This window comes from Mustela nivalis (assembly GCF_964662115.1).
Source record: "Mustela nivalis genome assembly, chromosome: 9".
NCBI lineage: Eukaryota > Metazoa > Chordata > Mammalia > Carnivora > Mustelidae > Mustela > Mustela nivalis.
In genome coordinates, this window is record NC_139028.1 from 90,949,156 (window position 1) to 90,976,034 (window position 26,879).

General features: G+C 36.5%; 1 protein-coding gene across 6 annotated transcripts in view; it reads right to left on the reverse strand.

The window, feature by feature from the left end:
- Window positions 1–24,421, reverse strand: part of CCDC73 (coiled-coil domain containing 73) — a 140,086-nt gene extending 115,665 nt beyond the window's left edge. For 5 of the 6 annotated variants that reach the window (XM_082748904.1, XM_082748903.1, XM_082748901.1 and 2 more), the window contains exon 1: window positions 24,357–24,421. The gene's annotated coding sequence lies outside the window, so the exon portion shown is untranslated. Of the gene's footprint in view, window positions 1–24,063; window positions 24,097–24,356 lie in introns of those variants that run through there. The other variant, XM_082748902.1, reaches the window with a different exon arrangement.
- Between the last annotated feature and the right edge of the window lie 2,458 nt (window positions 24,422–26,879).

Sequence of the window (26,879 nt, forward strand, 5' to 3'; positions counted from 1 at the left end):
ACAAGATAATTTAAAAAATCATGAAGCCAAATTCTAAATTCCAAAAAGACCATAAACCAATAAATAAAATAAACACAAAAAGCCATCTTTACCCTGCATGCATTTGCCAAATTGAATAAAATTAAGTAACAGCATTGATGACCTCTGGTTTGAGAGATAGGGAATCCAAACCTAGGGCCTGTCAAAGTAGGAAGTCAAATAAGAAACCTATTATAGGGACGCCTGGGTGGCTCAGCTCGTTAAGCGGCTGCCTTCGGCTCAGGTCATGATCCTAGCGTCCTGGGATCGAGTCCCACATCGGGCTCCTTGCTCAGCCAGGAGCCTGCTTCTCCGTCTGCCTCTGCCTACCACTCTGTCTGCTTGTGCTCACTCTCGCTCCTCTCTCTGACAAATAAATAAATAAAAATCTTTAAAAAAAAAAAAAAAGAAACCTATTATATTAAGTAGAATTCAGAAGCATTAAACTCAGGATATGTTGAAGAAAAATAACTTACTTTCTATATGATAATTGCCTAGGTGTCAAGCAGATGAAACATAAAAAAGAAGAAAGGGAACAAGAGACAAGGAGGGAAAAAATTAAAAATGTCACATCCCAGAAAGTTGTAAACAACTTAATTTCAGAGGAGTTTGTTAGCAAAGATTCTTTCATAGGATGGTGAAAGAAACTTCAACTTATGAATAGGATTTCAAATGTTTCTAGACTGGCAGTTCCCATGAGAACCAGGCAGAACCAAATAAAAATTCTTTTCAGAGAAATATAACTGTATTGTAGGTACTCAAAAAATCTTCAAAAATATTTTTCAAGGACAATAAGAAAACATAATCAGACATACAACACAACAGTGCATTATGAGAGCAGAAAAAAATAGGTAATAGAAACAAGCACGCATCTACAGATTTTGCCATTATCACAAAAAAATTAAAGAGCTATCCTTACTATGTTTAAAAAAATAAAATCAAGGTTGAAACTATCCACAAAGGAGATTTTTTAAAGATCCCAGTATAATTTCTACATAGGAAGAGTATATAATCTACTGATAACTTAATATTTCTGACAAAGACTAGGCATAGCTGAAGGGAGATTTAGTTAACTGGAAACAGATTAGGTACAAAATATCAAGGATGCAGCAAGGAAATATAAAAATGGAAAGAACAGAAGACTGGTTAAGAAAACTGAATCTAAATTGAGAGGCTATACCAATTCCACAAAGAAGAAAGAAATAAAGAGACATAAACTATATTCTGAAGAAATAACAGCTGAGAATTTTCTAGAACTGAAGAAAACACCAAGATTCAGATTAAGAAGTCCAGTGAATCCAAAATTACTGCATTTGATTTAATTCTAACTGAAAAGAAAGAAGCATGCGAGTTGCATTGAGAAACTGAAGAGAAAGGAGTCAATTTTTTGTTTTGATTTCATGTTGAATTAATTGTATTTAGTTCATGGCTTACAAACATCTTTGGTCCATGTAGTCTATATCTTTTAATACTGTTTTATCCTTTTTAGTACTTGTTTTCAAGTTCCATTCCCAATCTTTACAGACTACCCCTAATAATTTTCATATACCTTCTTGAATCTGTAGTTATCCTCTTAACATACATAGTATTATGGGTATGGACATTTAATTTACAGAAATTCTATTATGCTATACAGAAAAAAAAAAAAAAAAAAGAATTGCAGGAGTGCCTGGGTGTTTCAGGTGGTTAAGTGCCCAACTCTTGGTTTCAGTTCAGTCATGATCTCAGGATTGTGAGCTAGAGCCCTGACTCAGGCTCTGCATTCAGTGGGGAGTCTGCTTGAGTTTCCCTCTCCCTCTGCCCCTTTCACATGCATGCACATGCTCTCTACCTCCCTCTAAAATAAATAAATAAAATAAAAAGAATCGCAGTGAATCCAAAATGGATTTTAAAAATCCATATCTATATATTTCTTTTTAATTTCTTTTTTCCCCCTTTCTTCTCCCCCCAGTTTTGGCTCTCTTCTGATTTGGTTAGCATACATTTCTCAGAGGTCTTTGCCACCCTTTCAGTATTTTATTCTCTCGTTTATTTATTCTTATCTGGATAAAATAACAAGGCGGAAAAACTCACCACAAAAAAAAAAAAAAAAAAGAATAAGAGACAGTACTGATGGCTAGGGACCTAATCAATATAGACATTAGTAATATGTCAGAACTAGAGATCAGAATGATAATTCTCAAGGTGCAGGCTGGGCTCAAAAAAGGCATGGAAGGGACACCTGGGTGGCTCAGTTGGTTAAGCAGCTGCCTTCGGCTCAGGTCATGATCCCAGCGTCCTGGGATCGCGAGTCCCATATCGGGCTCCTTGCTCAGCAGGGAACCTGCTTCTCCCTCTGTCTCTGCCTGCCTCTCTGCCTACTTGTGATCTCTCAATCTCTCTCTCTCTCCGACAAATAAATAAATAAAATCTTAAAAAAAAAAAAAGGCATGGAAGATAGTAGAGAAACACTTTCTGGAGAAATAAAAGAACTAAAATCTAACCAAGCTGAAATCAATAAAACTATTAATGAGGTGCAATCAAAAATGGAAGCTTTTACTGCTAGGATAAATGAGATAGAAGAGAGAATTAGTGATATAGAAGACCAAATGGTGGAGAATAAAGAAGCTGAGCAAAAGAGACAAAAAACTACTGGACCACAAGGGGAGAATGCGAGACATAAGTGATATCATAAGATGAAACAATATTAGAATAATTGGGATTCCAGAAGAAGAAGAGAGGGGCAAAAGGTAAACTTGAGTGAATTATAGTAGAGAATTTCCCTAATATGGCAAAGGGAACAAACATCAAAATCAATAAAAATAGGTCCACAACCTGTCATCTAATAGTAACACTTACAAGTCTTAGTGACAAAGAAAAAAATCTTGAAACAGCTCAGGACAAGAAGGCACAGGTATGGAGAAACATTTATTCAGAGCACTAAATGAGAGAAAACAGACAGCCAAGAATACTATATCCAGCTAGGATATCATTGAAAATAGAAGGAAAGATAAAAAGTTCCCAGAACAAACCAAAACTAAATGAATTTGCAAACGCCAAACCAGCCCTACATAAAATACTGAAAGGTGCCCTCTAAGCAAAGAGAGAGCCTAAAAGTAGTAGACCAAAAAGGAACAGAGACAATATACAATAACAGTCACCTTACAGACAATACAATGGCACTTAATTCATATCTCTCAATAGTTACCCTGAATGTAAATGGGCTAAATGCCCCACTCAAAAGACACAGGGTATCAGAATGGATAAAAAAACAAAACCCATCAATATGCTGTCTACAAGAAACTCATTTTAGACCCAAAGACACCTCCATATTTAATGTGAGGAGTTGGAAAACAACATACCATGCTAATGGACATCAAAAGAAAGCTGGGATGGATATTCTTTTATCAGATAAATTAGATTTTTGGCAAAGACTATAATAAGAGATGAGGAAGGACACTGTATCATACTTAAAGGGTTTGTCCAACAAGAAGATCTAATAATTTTAAATATCTATGCCCCTAACATGGGAGCAGCCAATTATATAAACCATTTAATAACAAAATCAAAGAGACACAGCAATAATAATACAATAATAGTAGGGGATTTTAACACCCCCTCACTGAAAGGGGCAGATTATCTAAGCAATCAACAAGGAAATAAAGCCCTTAAACAACACACTGGACCAGATGGGCATCACAGATATATTCGGAACATTCCATCCTGAAGCAACAGAATACACATTCTTCTCTAGTGCACATGGAACATTCTCCAAAGTAGATCACATCCTGGGTCACAAATCAGGTCTCAACCATACCAAAAGATTGGGATCATTCCCTGTATATTTTTAGACCACAATGCTCTAAGGCTAGAACTCAATCACAAGAGGAAAGTTGGAAAGAACTCAAATACATGGAGGCTAAAGAGCATCCTACTAAAGAATGAATGGGTCAACCAGGAAATTAAAGAAGAATTTTAAAAATTCACGGAAACAAATGAAAATGAATATATAACTGTTCAAAACCTGTGGGACACAGCAAAGGCAGTCCTGAGAGGAAAATATATAGTGATACAAGCCTTTCTCAAGAAAAAAGAAAGGTCTTAAGTACACAACCTAACCCTACACCTAAAGGAGATGGCAAAAGAACATCAAAGAAACCCTAAACCCAGCAGAAGATAAATAATAAAGATCAGAGCAGAAATCAATGAAATAGAAACCAAAAGAACAACAGAACAAATCAATGAAACTAGGAGCTGTTTCTTTGAAAGAATTAATAAGACTGATAAACCCCTGGCCAGAGTTATCAAAAAGAAAAGAGAAAGGACACAAATAAATAAAATGATAAGTGAAAAAGGAGAAATCACAATGCTGTGATCTCTCCTCCATAAACAAACAACTATAAGAGCATATTATGAGCAACTATATACCAGCAAATTTGACAATCTGGAAGAAATGGATGCGTTCCTAGAGATGTATGAACTACCCAAACTGAACCAGGAAGAAATAGAAAACCTGAACAGACCCATAACCAGTAAAGAGATTAAAGCAGTCATCAAAAATCTCCAAACATGGGGGTGCCTGGGTGGCTCAGTGGGTTAGGCACCTGCCTTCGGCTCAGGTCATGACCTCAGGTTCCTGGGATTGAGCCCCATATCAGGCTCTCTGCTCAGAGGGGAGCCTGCTTCCCCTTCTTGCTGTCTGCCTCTCTGCCTACTTGTGATCTCTCTCTGTCAAATAAATAAATAAAATCTTTAAAAAAAAAAAAATCTCCCAACAAACAAGAGCGCAGGGCCAGATGGCTTCCCAGGGGAATTCTACCAAACATTTAAAGAAGAATACCTATTTTCCTGAAACTGTTCCAAAAAATAGAAATGGAAGGAAAACTTTCAAACTCGCTTTATGAGGCCAGCATCACCTTGATCCCAAAACCAGAAAAAGACCCCATCAAAAAAGATAATTACAGACCAATATCCCTAATGAACATGGATGCAAAACTTCTCACCAAAATACTAGCCAATAGGATACAACAGTACATTAAAAAGATTATTCACCACGACCAAGCGGGATTTATTCCTGGCTGCAAATTGATCAATGTGATACAATACATTAATAAGAAAGAACAAGAACCACATTACACTCTCAATAGATGCTGAAAAAGCATTTGACGAAGTACAGCATCCTTTCTTGATCAAAACTCTTCAAAGCATAGGGATAGAGAGTACATACCTCAATACCATAAAAGCCATCTATGAAAAACTCAGAGTGAGTATTATTCTCAATGGGGAAAAACTGAAAGCTTTTCCCCTAAGGTCAGGAACATGGCAGGGCTACCCACTATCACCACTGCTATTCAACATAGTACTAGAAGTCCTAGCCTCATCAATCAGACAACAAAAAGAAATTAAAGGCATCTGAATCAGCAAAGAAGCCAAACTCTCACTCTTTGAAGATGATATGATATTCTGTGTGGAAAACCCAAAAGACTCCATTCCAAATCTGCTCAGAACTCATACAGGAATTCAGTAAAGTGTCAGGATATAAAATCAATGCACAGAAATCAGTTGTGTTTGATAAACCAACAGCAACACAGAAGAAACAGAAATTAAGGAATCAATTCCATTTACAATTACACCCAAAACCATAAGATACCTAGGAATAAACCTAACCAAAGAGGAAAAATATCTGTACTCAGAACACTATAAAGTACTCATGAAAGAAACTGAGGAAGACACAAAGAAATGGAAAAATGTTCCATGCTCATGGGTTGGAAGAACAAATACTATGAAAATGTCTATGCTACCCAAAACAATCTATGCATTTAATGAAATCCCCATCAAAATACCATCCATTTTTTTTCAAAGAAATGGAACAAACAATCCTAAAATTTATATGGAACAAATAAAGCCCTAGAATAGCTAGAGGAATGTTGAAAAAGAAAGTTGGCAGCATCACAACTCCAGACTTCAAGCTCTTTTATAAAGCTGTCATCATCAAGACAGTATGATACTGGCATAAAAATAGACACATAGATCAATAGAACAGAATAGAGAGCCCAGAAATGGACCCTCAAATCTATGGTCAAGTCATCTTTGACAAAGCAGGAAAGAATGTCCAATGGAAAAAAGACAGTCTCTTCAACAAATGTTTTGGGAAAATTGGACAGCCACATGCAGAAGAATGAAATTGGACCATTTCCTTACACCACACACAAAAATAGACTCCAAACGGATGAAAGACATCCATGTGAGAAAGGAATCCATCAAAATCCTTGAGGAGAACACAGGCAGCAACCTCTTCGACCTCAGCCACAGCAACCTCTTTCTAGAAACATCGCCAAAGGCAAGGGAAGCAAGGGCAAAAATGAACTATTGGGACTTCATCAAGATCAAAAGCTTTTGCACAGCAAAGGAAACAGTTAACAAAACCAAAAGACAACTGACAGAATGGGAAAAGATATTTTCAAATGACATATCAGATAGATCCAAAATCTATAAAGAACTTAGCAAACTCAACACCCAAAGAACAAATAATCCAATCAAGAAATGGACAGAGGACATAAGCATACATTTCTGCAAAGAAGACATCCAAATAGCCAATAGACACATGAAAAAGTGCTCCACATCACTCATCAGCAGGGAAATACAAACCAAAACCACAATGAGATACCACCACCTCACACCAGTCAGAATGGCTAAAATTAACAAGTCAGGCAATGACAGATGTTGGCAAGGATGTGGAGAAAGGGGAACCCTTCTACACTGTTGGTGGGAATGCAAGCTGGTGCAGCCACTCTGGAAAACAGTATGGAGGTCCCTCAAAAAGTTGAAAATAGCTACCTATGATCTGGCAATCACACAATTGGGTATTTATCTTATGGATACAAATGTAGCAATCCAAAGGGGCACATGCACCCGAATGTTTATAGCAGTGATGTCCACAATAGCCAAACTATGGAAAAAACCTAGATGTCCATCAACAGATGAATGGATAAAGATGTGGAATATATATATATACAATGGAATACTATGCAGCCATCAAAAAACTTAAAATCTTGCCATTTGCAACGATGTGGTTGGAACTAGACGGTATTGTGCTGAGCAAAATAAGTCAACAAGAGAAAGACAATTATCATATGATCTCTCTGATGTGAGGAATATGAGAGGCACAGCAGGGGGCCTCAGGGGTAGGGAGGGAAAAAAATGAAACAAGATGGGACTAGAGAGAGAGAGACAAACCATAAAATTAGACTCTTAATCTCAGGAAACAAACTGAGGGTTGCTTGCGAGGTTGGGGGGAGGGATAGGGTGGCTGGGTTATGGACATTGGGGAGGGTATGTGCTATGGTGAGTACTGTGAATTGTGTAAGACTGATGATTCACAGACCTGTACCCCTGAAGCAAATAATAAATTATATGTTAATTAAATAAAAGAAATACAGGTAGGAAAGCAATTGATTCTATCAACAGGACTTACAAGGAATGTTATAGAAAAGAAATCATCAGTTCTAGATCTTTAATATTAGTCTGGCAAAAACAATGGAGGGAAATAACAAGCAAAATAATAACTATATGTTTACACTATTTATCAATTACCAATAGAAATGTGTACCAGATATTGCAAACTAGATGATGCGCCACTCAATTGTTAGAGACAGTCTTGCTATTTTACTCATTTTTGTCTCCCAGAGCCGCACATTACATCTGACACACAACAGTACTAAATAAAACTTCATTTAGTTCAAAACATAGCAAATTTATTCCAGCTTTAATGCCTATGTTCTTGCTATTCCTTCTTCAAGCAATACTCTACCTCCACATTTACACAGAATTGCCTTCGTCTCATGTCAAATGTTACTTCTTCAAAGGTGCCAGAGTGGCTCAGACCTCTGAGTGGCTAACTGTTTCAGCTCAGGTCACGATCTCAGGTTTGTGAGATCAAATCTCACATTGGGCTCCACATTCAGTATGGAGTCTCCCTCCTTATGCACACTCCCTATCTCTCTAAAAATAGATCTTTAAAATATGTTAGCTCTTCAATATGCATCACACCCCATAACTCTTCAGTAATTATCTGTTAATAATCTAGTAACTTCATTCTATCTCCTCCTTTAAAAAGTAAGCTTTAAAGGGCACCTGGGTGGTTCAGTTGGTTGGGCATATGACTTTTGGTTTTGGCTCAGGCTATGATCTCAGAGTCATAACGTTGAGCCCTACAATGGGCTCCATGCTCCCTGGAGAGTCTGCTTGAGATTCTCTCCCTCCCCCTGCCACGCACATGCATATATACACACATACATGCACTGTCTCTCTCTCTCTCTCCCTTTCTCTCAAATAAATAAATAAAATCTTTAAAAAATAAGCTTTGTGAGAGTAAATTCTCATTTATACTGGCCATGCTAGGTCTTCAGCACCTAGGACAGGGCCCGATAATACAATGATATCCAAGATTACATAACTATTTGTTGAATATTGAATGAATTTACTTCATTTCCCTAGTCTTGCAAGGTACTGAGTTAGTAACTCTTGCTATAGGCACATAATCATTCAAAAAGCAACAGACTGAGAATCAGTTGATATTAACAAATCTATTAAACAGTAGTCACATTGATTGCAGACAAATTGCTTGACCCCTCTGGATCTACTTTCTTACTTTATCTCTAATTTTACTTCCAGCTAAAAGTTCTATCTAGTGACTACATGTGAACAATTCTCAATGCATCTTCAGTTGACTATCTCAGAAGTATTCTCATACTTTTTACCTCTAATTTAACAAATCAAAATTTGCACTTTTTTACCTTCAAAATTTTTAAACTCCAATTCTGTCAGTAGTATCAAATATTTTACTTAAATCTCCAAGATGAACACTCACAAAATCTTTGATCTTTGTCTTTCTCTTTTTCTTCCTCTTTTACTCCCCTTCATCTCCTAAAATCTAATATCTAAATATACTTGTTTGTTCTTCCTTCAAATAGCCCCCTTAGACTCACTCTGCATCACTCCTACTGCTATCAGTCAAGTCAGACCCTCATTACCTCAGACATGAGTTATGATCACTTTTTCCTATTATCCCTTTAATCTTCTCTCCTTTAACCTAATTTGCATATTTCTCCAAAATTATTTTTCAAAATACCACTTAAATCTCATCAACCTCCAAATTCAAAAGGGCTCTCCTTATCTACAAACCAAGTCCAAATGCATCTGCCTGACTTTTAAGGGTTCCCCACTTTCTGGTTTCATCCCCCTTTCCAATTTTCATCTTCTGTACACAGTAAAGTTCCCAATAAAGGACTAAGATGTCCTCTACTTTCCTTATTGTCTCCTACCTAATCCATGCTTATTCCCACCTCTATACTTAGAATAAATTTTCAATCCACCCTTATTTAAATTCTATCCATGCTTTATGCCCAGTTCAAGAACTCTTCAAGAATCCTTCCCTGGGCACTCTACCCCATTCTGATCCCTCCATTCTCTAAATTTGTTGTGTGCTTAAATTCAACACAAGATTTAATAATAAGTCCCCAGTTTTTCTATTTGTGTTCTATCTGTCTCTTATATGGGATTTTTTTAAGTACAAGAATTATTCTACACTTATTTCATTTATGATCCTGCATCATTTAATACAGCTCTAGGCACAAAGAGCTTGGTGAATTAAAAGGCAACTAAAAGAGCTTTTGTGGGGGACCTGGGTGGCTCATGGGCTAATGCCTCTGCCTCCAGCTCAGGTCATGATCCCAGGGTCCTGAGATGGGAGTCCCACCATCAGGTTCCCTGCTTAGGGGTAAGCCTGCTTCTCCCTCTCCCTCTGCCTGCTGCTCCTCCTGCTTGTGTGCTCACGTGCACGCATGTTCGCTCTCTCCCTCTCTCTCTCTCTGTCAAACAAATAAATAAATAAAATCTTTTTAAAAAATAAATAAATAAATGCACTCTAAGTACACTTTCTTAGTGACTCAGTATTTGTTTCTTGCTTCATATAACATTAGTTTTGGGTTTTTTTTAAGCAAGAGAAAGAGCAAGTGCACATGCAGGAGTGGGGGCAGGTTGGGGGAAAGGTAGAGGGAAAGGGATAGAGAGAACCCCAAGCAGCCTCCATGATCAGGGGGAGCCCCATGTGGGCCTCAATCCCACAACCCTGAGATCATGACCTGAGCTGAGACCAAGAGTCAGAAGCTTAGCCAACTGAACCACCTAGGCACCCCATAATGTTACTTATCTTAGATACTCAAAGTTCACAGACTGCCTGGGTGGCTCAGTTGTTAAGTGTCTGCCTTCAGCTCAAGTCATAGTCCCTCCTGGGCTCCCTGCCCAGCGGGAAACCTTTTCCTTCCTCTCCCACTCCCCCTGCTTGTATTTCCTCTCTCGTGGTCTCTTTCTTTCTGTCAGATAAATAAAATCATTTTTTTAAATAAATAAATACTCAAAGTTTGAAATCATAAATCAAATATTTACAAATTTGGGAATAATAATCTCTATGTCAAAGGCAGAAAATTATATTGCTTTTTTAATAATCAACAGTGCTAAACAAACAACAAGAGCAATGAAATAAATCCAGGTTTCTCAAAGTGTGGTTCCTGGATCAACAATATCAATAAGACCTAAAGGACTTTTAAAAATACAAATCTTTGCCTATGTTACCTTAATACTGGCTACCTTCCCAATAGGCTATCGTTTTTATGATGACAAAATGGCTGCAGGCAGTTACCGAAGCTACAAACTTCCTTGCTCCTTCTTCCCACAAGGAAAAGACAGCATCCTGATAAAAGTCCCAAGGTTCTATTTGGGGCTGCATCGGTTACTTTTCCAACCCTGAACCAACTACTGGGCTCAAAGTATAGCTGGTGGAAACCCAGCTCAACGAGATCAACCTTGGGATCCAGGTTAATCTCACCAACATCAGTATGCCTGAGAAAGTGCAGACTATTTAGGGAAATGTCAGGTACTGTTAGTAGGAAAAAGTTAGAATATATGGGGGTCATTAAAAACAACTCTCATAATAGCTTACCACAGAGCACTAAATGAGTTAAAATAAAAGAGTAAACTCACTGCTTTTTTCCTTTGGATTAAAGGCAAGTGGCACATTAGTAATAATAAAAAAAACTATATAAAATAACATTTTTACTAATCAAATTAGCAGGTTTTTTTTTTTAATTACTATCTTAGGGCACATGAGTGACTCAGTTAATTAAGCATCTGACTCTTGGTTTCAGCACAAGTCATGATCTCAGGGTTCTGGGATCAAGCCCCACAGCAGGCTCTGTGCTCAGCGGGGAATCTGCTTTAGATTCCATCCCTCCCTCTCCCTCTGCCCTGCCCTACCCTCTCATGTGCATGCTCTCCCTCTCTCCTTCCCTCTCCCTCTCTAAAAATAAATAAATCTTGGGCGCCTGGGTGGCTCAGTGGGTTAAGCCATTGCCTTCGGCTCAGGTCATGATCGAGTCCCGCATCGGGCTCTCTGCTCAGCAGGGAGTCTGCTTCCCTCTCTCTCTCTCTGCCTGCCTCTCTGCCTGCTTGTGATCTCTCTCTATCAAATGAATAAATAAAATCTTTAAAATAAATAAATAAATCTTTATTTTATTCATTTTTTAAAGATTTTTATTTATTTATTTGAGAGAGAGACACAGTGAAAGGGAACACAAGCAGAGGGAGTGGAAGAGGGAGAAGCAGGCTTCCTGCTGAGCAGGCAGCCCAATGCAGGGCTCGAACCCAGGACCCTGGGATCGTGACCTGAGCTGAAGGCAGATATTCAACGACTGAGCCACCCAGGCACCCCATAAATCTTTAAAAAAATACTATCTAGTACTAGTAAAGGGATGGGGAAACTGGCATTCAACCAATTCTGGTAGAAATATAAGCAGAAACAATCCTATGAAAAACAATTTAGAATGTCTCAAGAGTCATAAACTATACAGATGTATACTTACTTTACTTCTGAGAATCCACACAAAAGAAAAAATCCTAAATGTATAAAAATTTCCACATTAACAGATATTTACTACTATTCATAAAAACAAGAAAGAATAACTGGAAACAACCTAAATGTCCAGGAATAAGAAAATAATCAATTACATTATCACTACCTGGTGCAATATATGCAGCCACTTAAAACGAAAATAGCTAGTATTTGTTGAGCACTTAATGCATGCAAGACACTTTTAACACTATATTCAGTTCTCAAAAAATCTTTGAGATATTTACTATTAGTATTTCCATTTCAGAAATGAAAAAACTGCAACATAAAGAGATTAAGTAATTTTCCCAAGGTTACAGATAAGGGATGGAGCCAATATATAAACCCAATAATCTAGATCCAGACTTGTATTCTTAACCACCACATTATATTACTTCTCCATATTGTGTTTGTATAGTTTATAACAACAAAATGTTTATGTATGTTTTCTAAAAAGCAAATAGTCAACAACAAAAACAGAACTTAGAGTCTTCCAGTTAAAGTTAGTGGGTTGGAGGGACACCTGGGTGGCTCAGTCAGTTAAGCATCTTTCTTCAGCCCAGGTCATGACTCCAGGGTCATTGGTTTAAACCCTATGTCAAGCTCCCCACTCAGCAGGGAGCCTGTATCTCCTCCCCCCAACCACTCCCACATGCTCTCTCTCAAATAAATCAACAAAAAAATTTTTTAAAAAAGACAGTAGGTTGAACACAAGTACTTAGTTCAGCCCCACTAAAATAATAGCAGGCAATTTAAGGGATAAACCTTGGGCAAACCAAATGGGAAATGTGACAGAAACAAAAAATATGTTTTTTGGCCAGCAGATAGTGGAGGAGTATTTACAAGACCTGAGAAAGCAAAGCCAGTAATACAGAAAAGTGGGAAGCAATCTGACTTACATCACTCACCTCGTTTCCCTACACCCCTCCCCTGATCCCTCCACCTCATCCCTGCAAGGGTCTAGTGATACCAGAACCCTTAAAGGTGAAGGCAAATGTGTCTAAAAACAGGACAATTGCTTGGATGTCTTTTTAAAAAGACGTTAGACCCCAGATTCCCTTTCTCTTTCTGGTTAGCCAGATGACTCCCTTCCCTCATCTGGACAGATTAGAAGTTGTTCTAAAGGTGATAAAAGCAGAGAGTCTCTACAATAAAGGATAACAGCTCAGGGTTGGGGGACCTACTATCCCAATAAGTGTACATACCAAATGCTGAAACAGCCCTACCTAACCAGCCTTCTTCCTCTACAGGGCTCCCACAGTGGCTAACAGCCAGAGAGCTCTTGAAGCAGGAGACTGGAAGTATGTTTTCAAGGAAATTTGGGCCAAGAGAAAAAACATAAATAATATCATACTGGGAGCTTCCACACAAAATGTTTTAGTTGGATTACCTTAAAGACCACAGTCCATAGACGTACCCACATGTTTAGAGCTTCTAATCCACTTTTCTGGTGCCTCATTCTTAAACAACAGCAGAGACCAAAAGACTTTCAAGGGTAAGTGTCTAATTTCAAACACAGAGACCAAAACAAATGAAAAAATTTTAAATGCAATTTAGAGGAAGCAAAGATTAAGCAGAAGGAACACTTTCAAAAGAAACATCTTTAATATTCTCATTAAAAGGTAAGACCACACATTTCATTTATGAAAAAAGGAAGATGGTATGCTAAAAGGAAGATTCTCAAAAATATTTTTATTTAGTAGAAAGAAAGACAAAATTGAAGAAATCTTATAAAAACAAGTGCAAAAAGCCAAAGCAATACAGGATTGAAGAAAAAAATACTAGAGGATTAATTCAGAAGTTCCAGTAACTACACCTTAGAAGTTCCAAAAAACATATAGAGAAATTAGAGAATAAATCATGACAAACTGTTGGACACCTGGTCAGTCAGTTAAGCATCTGACTTCAGCTCAGGTCGTGATCCCAGGCTCCTGGGATCAAGTCCCACATTGGGCTCCCTGGTCTGCGAGGAGCCTGCTTCTCACTCTGCCTCTCTCTCTGTCCCTCATGAATAAATGAATAAAATCTTAAAAAAACTAAAATCATGACAAATGGTCAAGATTGATTTTCTCAGAACTAAAAAATAGGAGTTTACAAAAAGCTCATCAAGTGCCGGCACCAAGACAAATCATGGTAAAATAATAGAACAGCAGAGAAATGGAGAGGTCCCACAAGCTTTCAAAAAGAAAAAAAAAATTCCACACAAAGGATGAAGAGTTAGAGTTTTCAATATCTACAATAAAATCTAGAATAAAGAAGCTAAGTCTTCAAAGTTATTCCTAAACCAGAATTTTATTGCCATGCCAAGTGTGGAGGTGAAAGATATTTTTAGATACGCAGTTTCCAAAACAATTTACCCTCCATGCATTCTTTCTCAGGAAGCTACTTAAGGATTTCTGCAAGGAAGAGGAAGATATGGAACCCAGGAAACAAGGGACTCTAAGTGAGAGAGAGAGGCAACAAAGCCCTGTGATGGTGAAGGGGCTGGTACAGCTAGCAGTCCAGATTGGTGTGCTTTAGTAGGTTCTGATAGAAAGTTCAATAGGATGAAATGAACAGATTACAACTGTTTTTAAATCACTAATAAGAGTTTAACATAAATGAGAAAAATCTGGGGTTGAATTAGTAATGAACACATCAAAAAGGAACAATGGAGGAAACAAGACAATGGTTGGAGGATGTTGTACAAGAAAGGAAAATAATCATAGCATACTATAATGGTTCAGTTATAAATAGCATTTATTCACTCATAATAATATATATACAGTCAAGATTACAATATAACTATCATAAGATGGATGGTAGGATAGTATGGGAAGGAAGAGAGGTTAGGCACAAGATGAAAGAAAGTTAAATCTCCACCTCCAATCATAGAGTCTTTAGATAATGCCTAAAACTGGAAAATCATGAAGTAGCAAATGATAAGTATATTATTTAGACATGTGGAAGTAAATGGCTAAAGAATAAGCTAAAAGAGTTTAAAGTAATTGCTCTGGAGAAGAGAAAACGGCAGGGTAAACTACTGTTTTATCCTGAACAAACCTTGTAAAAAATTTTTAGTTATTTACACTATGTACACATGTAACTGATGAAGTACATACTAAATTTTTTAAGATTCAAGGGGTACCTAGGTGGCTCTGTCAGTTAAGGGTCTGAATCTTGATGTCAGCTCAGGTCTCGATCTCAGGGTTGTGAATTCAAGCCCCATGTTGGGCTTCACACCCAGCATGGAGCCTACTTAAAAAACTGGGATTCAAAATTATATAAGCATCATGATTAAAACCATACCCATATAAGTGTCATCAAAAAATACTGAAAGAGAATACATCATTATGATAACTGTAGTTATCTTTCAGTGATCAAAGCACAAGTGGTATTTTCTCCATTCTGCTTTCTATAAAGTGTATATATAATGGAGGAAAAATTCTGTTGTGTTTTAAAGCTGTTACAGAATTACTTCAGTTGAAAACCCTCAGAGAGATATATGAAATCAGTTTAGTTGCAAGCAGCATTTTTATGAAAAAGGAGAGAAAAGAACAGGATAGATTAGGCTTTTTTTTTTATATAATTTATTTATTTTGGGGAGGGGCAGAGAGAGAGAGATTCCTCAAGCAGACTCCCTGCTGAGCAGAGTCAGATGACCCCTGAGATCATGACCTAAGCCAAAACCAAGACCAACTGAGTCACCCAAGTGCCCCTAGATTAGATTTACCTGCAATTTCCACATATAGTAAGTTTCATTAAACTTTCATATTAATTATATACAATGTACTGAATCACAATGTGAAATGTATTTCTTACTGTGGGCCGGAGTCGAAAAATAGTTTTGTTTCCTAAAGATTTATTTATCTTAGAAAGAGTATGAGTGGGAAGGCAAAAAGAATGAAAGAATCGCAAACAGACTCTGTATTGAAACTGGAATCTGATACAGGGATTGACACAGGGATTGATCTCACAACCCTGAAATCATAACCTGAGCCGAAACCAAGAGTTGGATGCTTAGCCAACTGTGCCGCCTAGGTGTCCCCAAAACAGTTTTTACAATACTATTTTAGATAGCTTGATAAAGTGAGAAACAAGAGTTTTGAAATTTGTGGACACCTGGGTGGCTCAATGTGTTAAGCCTCTGCCTTTGGCTCAGGTCATGATCTCAGGGTCCTGGGATCAAGTCCCTCCTCATTGGGCTCTCTGCTCAGGAGGGAGCCTGCTTCTTCCTTTCTCTCTCTCTGCCTGCCTCTCTGCCTACTTGTGATCTCTGTCTGTCAAATAAATAAAATCTTTTTTTAAAAAGTTGTGAAATTTTGTGCTATATAGATTTTTATAGTATGCTTTTGAAAATGACATAGGCATTTTTGTTGATTCCTGTAAGAATCCACATCAAATGTGGATTCAAATTCTGCCTTCTCTTACTAGTTGTGACCTCTCTGCATTTCAGTTTCCTTTTATACAACAGTGATAATGACACTCACTTTACAGGGTGTGAGGATTAAAGGAGGTAATGTATTAAAGTCCTGGCATATACAGGCCAACAGATAGTCAACAAGAAATGAGGATGCTAGTATGGACAAAACATGACCTTTTGGTCATTTAAAGGAGACATGAAATATTTAATTTGAGGTTTCATTTACTTTTCACTCTATAGGTCAAAATACTCTCACATTTCAATAATGATTTTATTACAATAATCTCTAAAAATGCATATGCTTTTCCCTATTTTGAAACACAATTTGAATAAACTCAAATAAAGATTCCATATAGGAAAGAAGTCATTCAAAGATGCTGAACTATACCTTTTTAACATTTTTAACATTTGACTCCAAAATGTTAATAACAAACTCAAAATAGTTCATTTATTTAAGTACTTTATAATAAGTTTATTACTTATATTTGTAAATATATGCTTATAATAAATATATGTTTATTATAAATATATGTTTCATATGAAATATATGTTTCATTATTTAAAAGTCTTAAAAAATAAAGCCAGTATTATAAAATGTTTGAAACATTACCTCAACAGTCACCACATTACTGATTTTATATTTGCAAGTACTGCCATTTTTTAGAAAAGAGCTTTTTTCAAAACTACATAATAAAAATCTATATTTTACCACAACTTAGGAGTTCTAACAGCTTTTATGTCTTTGAAAGTATTTATTAAAAATTACATCTTAAATACTCTACAGGGGATAGGAATTTAGCCTATAATCCTGATAGGGGTCAGGGTAATAACACAAAATGGACAAATTACACTGTCATTCTACTTAAATTATTTAAGTTATTTAATTTGACCTGTAGATAGTCTCTTGTCTTCTCATCATGCCTGACTTTTAAGTGGGAGGTCTTCATTCATGATGATCCTTTAATAGAAGCAAAGCTTTCTCCATTTAACCCATGCTGTTATCAATCATGTACAGGGATAAATGAGCCTGTAAGATTTTGCCAGTATCACAAATGACACTGTGACCTGAGGCCAACATCTTTATTTGCTTCTCCAGTGATTCACTTCAGCAGATATTAACCAATTTTATAATCCATGAAAGGCAAAATTAAAGGACACCATCCATAAAACAGAATAATTCCTATCAGCAACAAAGTGATGTGTGTATTATCTTATAAATTATATGGCCATACAGTGTGGTAATGTAATGAAGTAAAGATGGTAATAATCAAATGCCTAGGGCAAACGCTAATATGCATTTAATCACACAGCATGAAGCCATTTGTCACTACAGTTGAATGCATGTGTACATAAAATACATGAGTCACGTCCTTATTGTTATACTATAACAGCATCAATTTCACACTATCATTTCACATAATAACAATTGGTAGGATTTGACATTAGCTAAAACATTCAAAGAGTATAAGCAAAATCATCAATAGCTTTACAAATATAAAAAACAATGTGGTTTCTCAATGACTAAAACAAAGCATCTCCCCCCTACAAATTCTTTGTTAAAGAAACAGAACTTCCAAGTTTCCTTTTCTTCTTTAAATAACACTTAAATTGGTTTCATCATATTGCCTTTTACTCTTAGGAACACTCTTAGAACTTGAACTGAATGCTAAAGCAATCTCATAAGGCTATCTCCTTCATAAGTAATTATTACTATTTAAAATATAAAATATGGATGACGTTTGTCACAAAAAGTGCATGCTTGCGTGAAAAACTGTATTCATTAATTACACACAGGCTGGTGTGTGTGTCAATTCGAAAAGATTCAGAAAAAAATGCCATGACATGATCTAAAAATATATAAACATTATTTAATTATCTGATCTTGGATTGGGAATACTCAATGGGAAATCACCTTAACTTCTTAACTTGCATAAATATTATATAATAGTATTATAAGTATTGCATTTCCTCAAGCTTATTCCCTCTAAAAGTGAAGGACCAAAGGGTCTTTTATGTATAGGACAGTGCCAAATAGGAACTGAGTACATTTGCAGTCATATTCTATCTTGTATTAGCAATGGTTATGTTAGCCATTATATTTTAAGTTCCTTGACTAGTGACCAAGTCTCTCTCATTCCTGTGCCTTCACATTGCCTAATACAATAATTTACAAAAGTCAAGCACTCGAGATTTTTTTCATAGCACATGGCAAAGAATTGACTAGATAACTCCTACCTTTTGGAAAAGGTGAGGAGGATATTTGGAAACCATGAGTCAAATAAGGTAGGATGTACAAGCTGTATGCCCTGTAACCATGATAAACTTTAAAAGAAATATATCACAATCTTAGAAAAAACTATGGAAGAAAATTCTGTAACGGGGGAAAATGGAAGAGTGTCCACAGTTGGATTTTTTTTTTAATTAAACTTATAAAGACAACCAAGACTGATAGGACTTAACACATCTGTTTAAGAAACTGCAAATGATACAAATTTGAATGAATGGTCTTTTCCTTCAAAGTCTAGAAAGGTAGAGAACGCATTCATTCAAATAAATGTAAGCCTAGATATGATACTAGGCATGATATAAGACATGACAGAAAAAAAAAAAAAGGTGCTCTAAGTGTTGAAGGAATTCAAAGCACATAGTGCCCAACCCTCAATTATTCACCTATAAAATATACGAAACTAAGTTTAAATTTTTATTCGTTAATTTATATATATCATATCTCATTACCAAATAGTTATAAGTACAATAGCAAATTGGAGTAATGATGTCTAGCAATACTTCTAGCAGTAAAAATCTGTTTTAATTCATCTTGGAGAAGAGATTTCAGGCTATTGAAAAACTCAAGAGATAGTTCTCAAAAAAGGATTTTGAGACAGACCCTGAGCAAAGGAAAATCAAATCTGGTTGAAGGATAAGAGGGTAGTTCTCTTACTGACACACACTGATTTAGAACGTAGAAGTCTTTGAACAGGTTTCACAAACTGAGGAGGAAAGAAGATAGAAGATAGTTTAAAGTCATAAGTAATCAAGGAAAGGGAAGGGAAAGAGAGAAATTGAAACATTTTACATTTTACAGAAAGAAGTCAGTAAAGATCAAGGAATTAAGTGAGGAGGGGATAACCTAAGAAGTGACATCTAGGAGTTGAGTACTGAGTAACAGATATATGAAAATAATTATAATACAGTAAGGTCCTGTGCAATGGTAGAGGTCCCTAGCACTATAACAGCAGAAAGTAGGGGCTTCTAATCCAGCAAGGGAAAAATCAAGGAAGAATTGAAAAGTCTGAGACTTCCTGGGGGCGGTGACCTCCATGCTGGGGCTTAAAAATCTTAAAAGTTAAGAAATTAGCAAAGTGAAAAATGAGGTAAAAGTGCTTTAGAGGGGAAAAATAGCATAAGCAAAGGCACAGATGGACACAACATGATTTCAAATGAGGAACTAAAAACAGCTTAAGGTTAGAGTTTACCATGTAAGCCTGGAAGAAGAGATGAGGCATGAGAAGCACACAGTTCTTTGGTCTTTAGGTCCATGTTCAGGAGCTTGAACTAATTAAAACCTTCACACATTCTGCTCTCTTATAGAGAATATTTTCCTCTATCTTTCCTGTTTAAATGCAATATAAAAATCAGATTGAATTTATCTCCTCTGTGATCCTTTTCTTATGAATCCAGTTTACACCATTTCTCCTTTCCTGAACTGTACTTGTTACCCATATCACACGATTATTGTATTTATTGCTCCATTCTTATTGTCTGTTCCCATTATTTTGCACTTTATTATGTCAATTTATAATGCTGCCATAAATGTTATTTGTCATTAAGGAATTGATGTTTGTAGAAGGTTTAATAAGCTCCAGAGGGAAGTGCACTTGGGAGACCCTGATAAGTAATTTCTTAAACTACTATAAATCATGTATAATTATTAAAATACTGACTTTCTTGAAAGAAAATATTTTACACTAAAATATTCTCAATTCTCAATAAAATCTTTGCAAATTTCTCCTTGTTTTAAGAAAAGGAGTAGGGATTTCATATATAAATTTTAGAAATTTAATACTTAAATTCTAAAAAGGAATGGTCTGACATGTATAAAGGAAATGAGAGAATTGGAAATTCTCTCCATAAGGATCATTATATGAAACCAAACATGAAATACTCTACTAAAAGTACCATAAATTTGGGGCACCTGGGTTGCTCAGTCGGTTAAGCATCTGCCTTCACAGCTGAGGTTATGATCCCAGGGTCCTGGGATTGAGCTCAGCGGGGAGCCTTCTTCTCCCTCCCCCCACTCCACTTGTGTTCTCATAAATAAATAAAATCTTTTAAAAAAAATTAGAGTACTATAAATTCAACTAAGCAATATAACAGAGATCTTTGTATCAAATACATAAACACTCATTTTGGTCACCTTATACATAAAATGTAAGAAAATCTTTTAAGTATTTCTTAACCACTTAAAATTTAATTATACTAAATTCCGAATTTTTCCAAATAGGAAAAAAACAAGAGTAAATTTTCAAAATATCCTAATAAGAGGGATTCTAACACAGCTAGAAATTTATTGCTTACTGAATTTAAACTGAAAATAAAAGCTTTAGTTTATATTGATCAGTGCCCGAGATTTTCAAAGGCTTTTCTTATTAACAGAAAGATTCCATAGGTCATAAGAAAACTAAGAAGGCTGAACAGCTTCCTGACATCCTTCTGTCATGTCCATATTAGCAAATAGAATAAATATAAATTGTGAAAATTACATTAAAAACTTATAGTAAAAATTCTCACACAATGTCCATACAGCAAAAACATTTTTCCTTAATTATCTACATGACCATTTTCCAAAGTCTAGAGGGCATGAGGTCCAAAAATACATCTCTAAAAATGGGTTCCACTGTCAAATAAATCTGGGAAATGCTGCATACTAACTCCTCATCTTAGAGATTACCATTAGGATACCATTAGCATAGTTAAAACACATTTAAGTTTAACCTCAATTTCACAAGTTTATCTTAATCATGAAACCCTTTTTTTTTTTTTTTATAATTCAAAATGCAAAATAATATTCTGGGGAATATGTGTCCCAAAGAATGTGTTTTGGGAAATTCTAACAATTCTCACATGAAATTGTTCCATGTTCTTACTTTATTCTTGGCTTGAATTGATTATAAAGGATAATTTCCCAACAAGAAATATGTTATCAGGAGTGATAGAAGCATGTTATCTTCAACAAAGATACTTATCATTTAAAAATAGACTAGAAAAAGGAAAATAGATTTGAAAAAAAAAAGTAAATTGTTCATACTAAAGGTAAGTAAATGTTTCATCTGTCTTATTCAGTATTTCAGGTGTATACATCCATTTATACTGGACTGCATGTAAAATGTATTTCTTAATGTAGGCTCTAATCTGAAAGTTTAAGAATGCAAGGAGTTCCAAAAATGCTATGAGCTGGGTTAAACAGGTTCCTTTACTGTGGGACTTCTGAAAACCTTTAATAAATCCCTAAGAGTGTCTCTAACTGGGGAGCCTGCATAGCTTAGTGGGTTAAGCCTCTGTCTTTGGCTCAGGTCATGATCTCAGGGTCCTGGGATAGAGCCCTGCATTGAGCCCCCTCTGCTCAGCAGGGAGCCTGCTTCTCTCTCTCTCTCGGCCTACTTGTGATTTCTCTTTCTCTCTGTCAAATAAATAAAATCTTCAAAAAAAAAAAAAAAGTATCTCTGGCCATAGGAAACGTTTTGCTGAAGCATCTCACATGACTAGTGTTCCTTAGAACACAATTTAGGAAATACTTCTTGTTGGAAATCAAGCACCCCCAACTGTCTTGAGGTACATTATACGAAACTGATATTCAGTTCTTACCTCTTTCATAATATCCACAGCTTTCTCATCCTAACTGCAAGTTCTTCACTGTTTGGTCAGACTTAACAGTAACCTTAATTTGATTTACATGAAGGAGTAGTGAAGCACCTGTGCGTCAATTCTGGCCCTAGCACTTACCGACTGTGTAGTTATCAGCCTTGTATTATTATTTAACCTCTTTTCCACAGCTTCCTCAATATGGCCTAGGAGACTAATGAAAACACTTAGGTCACCAAGTATGGTATTGGTTTCTTTGTTGTTATGTTTTTGTTTTTAGTTTTAAATAAAATAATGCTCATAAAGCATTTAGTGCAGTGCCTGGCATGTAATATGAAAGATGTCTGTTACTATCAGAAAAACACTGTTATAACACCTGTAGTTATGAAATCCATAGCCAACGCTAAGAAACTAAAAACGCTATGCTGCCACCCAGTGGGCATTAAGATATAAAAACTGATAAACAGGTTCCTTCCTGATACTACGGTATGAAACAGTATAAAAATTAAAATACTCTCTCAACTTACATTAGCACACTTGATAAACCATCGAGTGGGGAATAGAATTCTTAAGAATTCAAGAACTAGTGGGGCACCTGGTGGCTCAGTCGGTTGAGTACCCAATTCTTGATTTCAGCTCAGGTCATGATCTCAGGGTCCTGGGATTAAGCCCTGGTAGGCCTCTGCCTCAGCACGGAGTCAGCCTGAGATTCTCTCCCTCTGCTCCTCCCCCATTTCGCATTCATTCTCTCTCTCTCTCTCTCAAATACATAAATAATTCCTTAGAAAAAATTAAATAGATTTTAAAAAGGAACTCAAGAATTACTTCAAGTTCTCCCTGAAAGCAGGGAGGGTTTGAACACAAAAACTGGCTGAAGACATGACTGGAAAAGACGATTGTGAAGGACTGTAAAATAAAACCCCGCCCCCCGGGGAATGTTTGCTGATTTTCAGGTTGGAATAACTCGTAAGGGTTTTTCCTTCAAGATACAAAACAAAGAGCCATAGGCATTTATCACCATTAAAGCAAAATAGCAAAATAACAAAAATTAGAAGAATCTCATTAGTCTAAGTGGAAGGTTCTTTTCTTTTTTTAAGATTTTATCCATTTATTTGACAGAGATCACAAATAGGCAGAGCGGCAGGCAGAGAGAGAGAAAGAGAGAGGAGGAAGCAGGCTCCCTGACAGGCAGAGAGCCCGACGCGGGGCTCGATTCCAGGACCCTGAGATCATGACCTGAGCTGAAGCAGAGACTTTAACGCACTGAGCCACCCAGGTGCCCCTAAGCGGAAGATTCTTAGTGGAACAATCACATTTTCTAAGTAAGTGTACTGATTACAAAGATTCCCATAAATACCTTGAGAGTTGTTACTGATAATTTCCAAAAACAAAGGTAAATGGAAGATAAAACAATGACGTGAATAAAGCAAATCTGTAATTCAACATTATGGGGATTGGCAAACCAGTCATTTTACTCCCAGAGAAATTCCATTTCAGTTTGTGCAATGCCCTGCAGAAGGAATACCATTACTATAAGAATAAAGAAAACTTGCGAAATTTTCCTCCGGGATTTACACACTTGGGCAACTCCCAGATTTACACACTTCGGCAACCATGCTTCAAACACTCTGCAAAGTGACATCCACCAAAGAAAGCCGAGATTCACTTCTAATGGTTCAAAATGGTGCAAACCTTAAGCACCAGTCGTGCCTGAAAATCTTCACAAGAATGCCCGACATGATTACATTTATTCTTAATGCAAACATGAGGTCGAAAAACAAACCAAACAAAACCTAAAACACACATACAGGATGCTCCCACGCGTCTCTATAATGAACAGACAAGACACTTTACCAACCGGAAGCCTTGATACCGCTTCAGGAAAGGCCGCGAGAAGCCCAAGCAAAGACTATGAGGTCCAGAAAAGCCGCGAGAAGCCCAAGCAAAGACTATGAGGTCCAGGGGTGAAGGCCTCTCCCTGGTCGGTGGGTGGGAGATTCTAGACGCCACCAACGCAAGTCAGGAGACTTCCGGGGAAGTCAACCACTGGGCTGCCCCGCAGAGAAGGACAGGTCAGGCAGCTAGAAATGCTGGTGAAAGCCTTAAATGGGTGCTGGTTGTAAAGATTAGAAAGGTTTCTGAGGAGCCCACCTGCAAACTAGAAACGGCTCTGAGTTACCTCAGCGGTCTGCCCTCTCACTCCCACAGCTTCCGGTTCACCTTTCCCACCCAGAAGAACTTCCGGTTTCCAGGCCAGAAGCTGGTCGTAAATACACCCGGGGCAAAATGTAATTTTGGGTTACAATATCAATTTTTTAAAAAAACAGAAACAACATTCTGCAAAGTTTCTCTGATTGCTCAAGGTTTTTCTTTGTTTAAGGAAAATACCTATTGGCTTATCTATCTGTATTTAAAAAAAAAAAAAAGAAAAACTTTGCAAGAAGAAAGAAAGATCTGATGTGTTACCTGTTGGGAACAATGGGAACTGTGTGGATAGGCACAGGAAAGACTAGAAGACGTCACTGAACGCCTTTTTATACTTTTTATGTTGAATCATGTGACAGAAAATTAAATGTTGATTTTTTTACGTGAATTAAGAGAAAAACTATAGCTATAAATATACTGATGATCAAAATGAATAAGCAAACAAACATACTGATGATTACACCTACTCCAGCACCTGATATTTCAGGCCTCCTGCATAGTTTTTGCTGTCCTGTCAAAATTTGAAAGAAATCATCCCTGTCTTCAAAAATTTAATCATATATCCAATACAAATCTATCTGGAACTCTTTTCCCTGACTCCCTTCTTTCAGGTCTTCCTCCAGGTGTGACCATATTAGGAGAACTTCCCCAAACACTCCCTATAAAGAAGTAACACCCATAAAACATACTCAACCCCTGCCTTCTTTTTTCTCTAGAGAGAGAACCGTCTCTATAGAGATGGTTTATTGTCTATATTCTAGAAAAGAGTATCCATGAGCTATGTCTATTATCTGCTTATTGCCTATATTCTAGAACATAAGCTCCATGAAAATAGAAACTACTTTGTTCAGCTTTGTATGCAAAATTCTTCAGAATGCCTGGCATATAAATGTCAATAAATATAGCCTTTCAATTTGGTGTATGCTAACTATAACATCTATACTCTAACAATGACTAATATTTACTGATAATTTACTATGTGTCAGATAATGAGTTAAGTGTTTTACATATATCATCTCCTTTTACTATCCACAGCAACCCTTTTATCATATTATCATATTATATATTATATTATTATACTTTTTGTGCATTAGGAAAAAAGAGGTTATAAATTTATGAAGAGGTTAAGAAGTTCAACTTAATGACCTCTGATCCCCTTCTAATTCTATGCAAGTTTTCCAATGACTGGTAAGTATAAAATATAACCTGTTCCTAAGGAGAGGTTTAAAATGATTTTCAAAATTTTTTTGTTATCTCTTTTACTAAAATATTCACTACAGATATGTCTAGTTTGATGGAAAATACCATGGTTTCAACTGAAGTGCCTATTTTAAAATAAGAGTTTAGTTAATCACTTTCAAAATAACCTCATCATTACGTTAACAAGAATAATAATACTAAGTGTATCTTTTGACCTAGTAATCCCACTTTGGAGATAACATTCCAAGGAGAATAATCAACTAGAGACAGGAGAAGGAAGAATAACAATTTTTACAAAGGTGTTTATAGCCGAGCTCTTTACAGCAGTGAAAATTTTGAATTAATAATCCTGAAATTGTTGGATATTTATTTTTTTTTAAGATTTTATTTATTTATTTGACAGACAGAGATCACAAATAGGCAGAGAGGCAGGCGGGCATGGCAAGCAGGCTCCCCGATGAGCAGAGAGCCAGATGCAGGGCTCAATCCCAGGAGCCTGGGATCATGACCTGAGCCAGAGGCAGAGGCTTTAACCCACTGAGCCACAGGTGCCCCTGTTTGATATTTTTTAAAACTACATGGTATATCAGTACATTCAAAATCTTCAAAACTTATTAAAAAAATAGACTTCAATGTACAAAAATGTAAAAGAATTCAAGTATAAAATACAGAACCCAGCAATGGGTATAATGATTAAGGCTATAAATATAGCTGTGAATTCTGAGAATGATCAAAGAAAACTTTGGCACAATGTAACTCATCATTTATATTCATGGAATTATTTTTTCAATTGTTAAAGTACTTAACAGAACTTGATAAATTCTAAAGCCTTACTATTTTCAAGTTACAACTATGTAGACTTGCTTTAAGCTGTAGTAGAAATTTTCTTTTACACACAGTAAAAGAAGCCATGAAATGACCACCCTCGTGGTTCCTCAAAGAATTCCACATACTTCTGCCACTTGCCTGGCATATCCTTATAGTCGCCCTCCTGGCTCTCACCTCCCCCCAACTATCTCACCCCATTCTGAAGTTCTCTTAGTGTTTGCACTTGCTTCTCCCTCTACTTTTCAATCACCCCGCCTACCTAAAAACACATTATTCTTTAAACCTAGCTCACAAGTCTCCTCTTTGAAATTTCATCAACCCTTCACTCCCCTCCAAGCAAAATTAATCATCCCCTCCTTGGTACAATCACTGCATTCTATATATCTTTATTGTAGTATTTACCACACTGCACTACAATTATTTGCACTTTCTTTCTCATAT